The sequence below is a fragment of the Galeopterus variegatus genome, unplaced genomic scaffold (assembly GCF_000696425.1).
Source record: "Galeopterus variegatus unplaced genomic scaffold, G_variegatus-3.0.2 Scaffold332, whole genome shotgun sequence".
Classification (NCBI taxonomy): domain Eukaryota; kingdom Metazoa; phylum Chordata; class Mammalia; order Dermoptera; family Cynocephalidae; genus Galeopterus; species Galeopterus variegatus.
In genome coordinates, this window is record NW_007726443.1 from 170,186 (window position 1) to 176,191 (window position 6,006).

The following is a 6,006-nucleotide window of genomic DNA, read 5'->3' on the forward strand; positions in this document are numbered from 1 at the left end:
TATCTCCAAGTCTTTAAAATTAACTATCTCAGAACCCATCTGTTCCTGTTTTTCTTTTGCTATATTAAGTGTGTCTCCCTTTTATTTAAGGGAAATGCTTAAGGTACTTTTCGCATGCCTTTATTGTCTCCCTCTTTCTGACTCCTTATTTTCATTCAAACATACTGAATCCTCTCTTATCTTGAAATAAAAACAAAACAAAACCTTTCTTACCCTCATGTTCTTTACAATCTACCACCCTTTCATTTAGTTGTTCAGGTCAGAAGCTTAGGAATCATAAATTATTCATTTTTTTTTTTGGTGGCTGGCTGGTACAGGAAATGACCTTGGTGTTAGTACCACATTTTCCCAAGTGAGCTAACCAACCAGCTCTCCTTCTCCTTCTTTACCTCCTACATGTAATTGATATGCAAGTTCTGTCAACCCATCTCTTCAACATCTTTTTTCATGTAATTTCCTCCATTTCTCATGCAAAGACTTTTTTTTGTTTTTTTTCATGTCCGGCAACGGATCGCAACCCTCAGTGTCGCGCCCGTACCGGGCCGGGACCGGCAACAGGATCGCAACCCTCGGCGTCGCACCTGCACCTCGCTCAGCCAGTGAGCGGGAACCAGTCTGTATGTGGGATCCGAACCCTCGGTGGGAGCGCCTCCGCGCTCCCAAGCGGCGCACTGCAGCAGTGCGCCACCAGGCCGGCCCTCATGCAAAGACTTTAAATCTGTGCTATCCAAAAGAAATATGATGTGAGCCATACAGATAAAATTTTAAGTTTTCTAGGAGCCACAAAAAAGTGAAAAGAAACAATGAAATTAATTTTAAAATATATTTTACTTTATTCAATATACGAAACATATTGTCATTTTCACATGTAGTCATTATGCAAATATTAATGAGATATTTTACATCCTCAATTTGGATTAGTTGCATGTCAATAGACATGTGTTGCTAGAGGCTACCATACTAGACAGCACAGCTCTTTATCATTTTTTCTTACCCAAGTTCATTTTTTCTTACCCTTTGTTTCCCATTGGGGCCTCCTCCCATATGTTCTATATACTACAGCTAGAATGATTTTTCTAAAAATAGAATCTCATGTTGTTTTCCCCCATAGAACTCTGCACTGTTTTGCACAGCTCTGTGAGCTCTTATGATATTCACAAGACCCTACATATACTAGATCTTGCCTACTTTCCAGCCTCATGTCTTCCTTTTCATAGTCCACCAATACAATACATGCTCGCACACACACACACACATAATTTTTGTTCCTTAAAGCTATTATAATCTTCTTGGCTTCTGGGTCATTGTATATTCTGTTCTTTCTGTTTAAAATGTTCTTCTTCAGCCTCCCTAATCCCATTCATCCTCAATAGGCTAACTGCTGCTCATATTTGAAGTACCCTCAGAAACATTCCCTCATTCTCTAGGTCTGGATTGACTGTGCCTGCCTCCTGTGTGCTCACTTGGAACTCTTAGCTCCTTCTACCATATCTTTTACAACACTATTGATACTTTCTTTATATTTGGCTTCCTCTCCCCTGGATTCTAAGTACAGTCAGGGCAGGGACAGCACTCACTTTGCCATTTTTTTATTGCCAGCCCCAAGCATAGTGCCTAGCATATGGTAGGTGCTCAGTAGATGTTCACTGAGAAAATAAATGAGTAAATGAATAAATATAAGCTTTTTTAGGACCAGAAAAGAAAGAGAACCTTTCAGATTTGCAATTTCCCCCATGACATAAAAGTTTTCATGTCTCTTGTCCTTTCTTGATTTTTTGAATCTTACTATTTTTCAGATAAATTTTCTTCAAAAGAAATTGTTTCTTTAAGGTAGATATTAAAAGGCAAAGAGCATGAAATAGCTTTTTCAATAGAAGAAAAAGGAAAAATTCCTAGAGAAAAATGACTATGAATTGCATAGCATGTATTAGTAGAATCAACATTCAATTTTGTAGTGAAATAACTGTTACTAAAGGCAACCAATAATATCCATGTCACCAAATCTAATAGACATTTTAAACTGTGGGTATCTTACCTGACTTCTCAGGTGCCAGTCTTTGAAAACTTATCTCCCTTTTGAAGCAGTCTTTTCCTTTTGGAGCCCTTGAAACCTTATTCTTTTGATTTTTATCCTGTTTCCCTGGCTATTCCTTTTCATTCTCCTTTCTTACTCTTTACATGTTAAAGTTCCTCAAAATGAGGCCTTCAGTCCCTTCTTGTCTAAGTCTCTACTCTCCCCCTAAACACTCCCATCCAAGTTCATGACTTTATTTTTTCTATAACAATGTCTCTCAAATATATATTTTAATCTTAAACCTCCCTTCTTATCTCCAAAGCAATCATCTAAGTATCTATCTAAGATCTCCCTTGGGAGAGATGAATGCACACCAGACTGAACAAAATAAAAATGGAATTAATGATCACCTACCAAATTCACTTTCTTTCCAGTGTTTTCTGTTTTGTTGCTGCTCCATTGAATGACATTGCCACAATTGTAATTGGTCAAGGCAGAAAACTGGAAATTACCTTATACATCTCCTTCTCTCACAATCCCTATTTTCAGTATATTTCTATGTCCATCAATAATTAGTGAATTCATATTAGAAACATTTTACATTAATAAAGCTGTACAGTGTTCATAAAGCATATATGTGTTATTATATATTATCATTTTATAATTATATGTGTATTTGCAGAGCTATAGAAGTTTTTCTGGGATTCCATACAACATTTATCTAAATGCTATTAAGTATTGAGGCATTTTTGTTATGATTTTTGTCTTTTGGTACATCAATGGAAAATACCTAGTTTCCTGAATGAGGATAAGGGGCATGTCACAGTGACATCCTCTTTTTAGTCAAGAGTGACAAGAAATATGAGCGTTTTGGATATCAGTTAACATTTATATACTGTTTCCAACTTTTGAAAGAGTTTTTAATGTAATAATAAAAGCTTAGAATTGGAGGGGAGCAGCATGAGGTACAAACTTTGAGAACTAAACTTCTGAATCCAAAGGAAAAGCTATGGCTATCTTTTTCCTCCTAATTTAAGGATAGTTAGAATAGCAGAAGAAATATTGAGAAAGAGTATTTCATTATGATACAACTGCATTTACCACCGTGTGTGTGTGTGTGTGTGTGTGTGAGAGAGAGAGAGAGAGAGAGAGAGAAGTAAACAGAAAAGTTCCATATTCTTTCTTTACCTAAAATTGGTGAAAACAATCACTGTCAATCAGCTTGTCTGCACCCAACGTTACTGGCAGTTCCTGGAGAGCCTAGTGTTATGCAATTGACATCTCTGCTTCTCATCAAAGTATGTCTGTTTGGATCACATGTGCAACATGTGTCTGTTTGCTTGTTTTTTGCTTACTTTTTTAATAAAAGGAAGAGAATCATTCTTTTTATTAATTAGAATTTAGGTTCTACTGAGGGAAATAGAGATTCCCAAATAAAGTGGCTTAAACATAATGCAGACAGCTCAGGGCTGACATGTTGGATCCACAGCTGCTCCTACCTTCTCTTGAAGTTTCAGCCTTCACTTTGCAGCTAGATTTAGCCATGAGAATAAGTTCTGGATAATGGGATGTAATGGGAAATGATGTTCAAAATTTCTGAGATGTGTCCTTGAAGGAAATGGACCTCTTCTTCCACACTACTTCCTGGGAGGGTAAAAAGCATCATTATATCTTGTGGTCATAAGTCTGACTAAAAATCAGAAGATGTATTATCACAGCAGGGAGGACAGATATTGGAAACAAGTAGCAATCCTTAGCACAGTCTTAGAAAGCATTCCTTTAGACTGACACTAATGACACAGCCTTGGGGCACAGATTTAAGGGTGAGATAACCTTGGTTTGACTTCTGCTTTCAACCTCTACCTGTGAACTTAGGCAATGTTTCAATGTTCTTGAGTGTTTGCTTCTTCCTTTAGTACTCCACACAGAGCTCCAACATAGAATGTGTCATGTTGTATTGCAATTTATCTTTGTGTCTCCCTGGGTTTACTTCAGCACCCTACAGTAATTAGCACTCTTTGTTCCTGTTAACATTTACTGGCTCCTTCTTAATACTAGTTTCCCTGTCTCTGTAACAACTATTTGATCCGTTCCTTCTACATTCATAGGAAACCACTGCCTTTCCTTCTCTACCTCCCTTCTTTCGTGCATCATCTTTTTTTCTTTCCACATCAGTTACGCAGTCTGTATGAGTAACTTTTCACTGTCACATGCATCTCATCCCATTGTTAACAAATTATACTCCCTTACATAACCCCTTTTTTACTTTATTAACTCATAATACACCCATTGTGAATTTCACCCATTTTAACTGCACAATTAAGTGACTTTTAGTAAATTTACTAAGTTGTGCAACAATCATCATAATCCAGTTTTAGAATATCTTCATCGCCCCAGTAGGATGCTATTGTGCCAATTTACCCTTAAGCACCCTTTTTACCAATCTCCCATATGAAACTGTAAGCCAGTATGTATAATACGAGGGTACTTCAGAAAGTTTGTGGAAAAACAGAATTAAAAAATAATACAAATCTTGCCATGAACTTTTAGAAGTACTCATGTCCCTGTTGAGAATCCAGTGAGGTGCTTAGTCTATGGAGAATTCACATAGAATAAAATACAAACCCTAATCTTAGGGGGCTAGCTTGTTTGCAAAACAAGACCTCGGTCAGAGATCACCATAAGAAAATATGTATCCTATTTCCAGCTTTTGTGAATGAACTAGTACTATAATACTACAGAAATTCCTATGGTTGAGCAAATCACCAAAATTTGGAAAAAATCTTTCATAGCCCATAAAGATAGCTATTTTTTCTCCTTCCAGTCTCAAAACACTCTTTCCTAAACTGACTGACCATTGATAGTTTCCAGATGTATGGGCTTTTTGTAGCATCTTTTCCTCTTAAAAGCCATCTTAAATATTTACCTCCTTCTGTTTCCATCTATTTGTAACCAGAATCTAAATTATAGAATTTGCATCTTTTCACATAGGATCTAACTTTTCGTTCAACAAATACTTCCAATTCTAAATGCAAATTATGACCACTATAATTTTTTACTTTGGGGTACTTATTGAAAAGAGTAATGTTTATTAACTTTCTCCGAATTAAATGTAACCAGTAGCTTTTTTGGACCTTGGGTTGTTATTAATGACAATTAACTGTGGTGATGGAGAATTACCAATAATTATGACCCTAAGCAGCAAAATAATGTATTTCAAGAAAGCTGTTTGCTCCTTTAGGTATTAAGTAAAGCAACCTCGTTCTTTTTCATCCAGGAAGCCACAAGCACTGGGTATTCCAAGGTGTCAAGTGCAGATTACTCTCCTCCCACCCATTTCCTAGTCTCTTCTGGAGTCTTTCTAACAGCCAGAAAATCAGTAGGGTCACCTCACTTGAGGAATCCATTCATGTAATATGAGTGAGGGCTACAGAAGACAGAATACATGAGGTTAAGAAATGCTTGTTTTTACCACTTGAAAACCTAACTCCACCGGTCGCATTTTATATGAAGGAGAATAGGGAAGAGAAGTTGGAATGAGTCAGTTTCTTTCACCCTCTAGCAATGCTAATTTCTGCGTGTGGAGACTCCAGGCAATGAGTCTCCCACTTTCAGAATTATGGCAGCCTCAGGTGCTCCCACACTGAGTGAAGAACTTGAGAAATATGCACAGGAACACAGTGGGTTTCTATCTTGGCCACATATCAGAATCACCTGGGAAGCCTTCCCAACTCCCCATGACCAGTCCACTCCCAGAACAATTAAATCAGTATGAGAGTACTTGAAAAAGTTCATGGGAAAATAGAATTAAAAGATAATATGAATCTTTCCATGAACTCTTTGAAGCACCCTCGTATTTTAAAGCTTGCTAGATGCTTCTAGTATGCAGCCAGGGCTCACTACTTCTGGCCTAGTCACAGGCATTTCTGTTGACATGCAAATTGCTCTCAACCATTGGCTCTCAACCTTGGCTGCACATTGGAATCACCCGA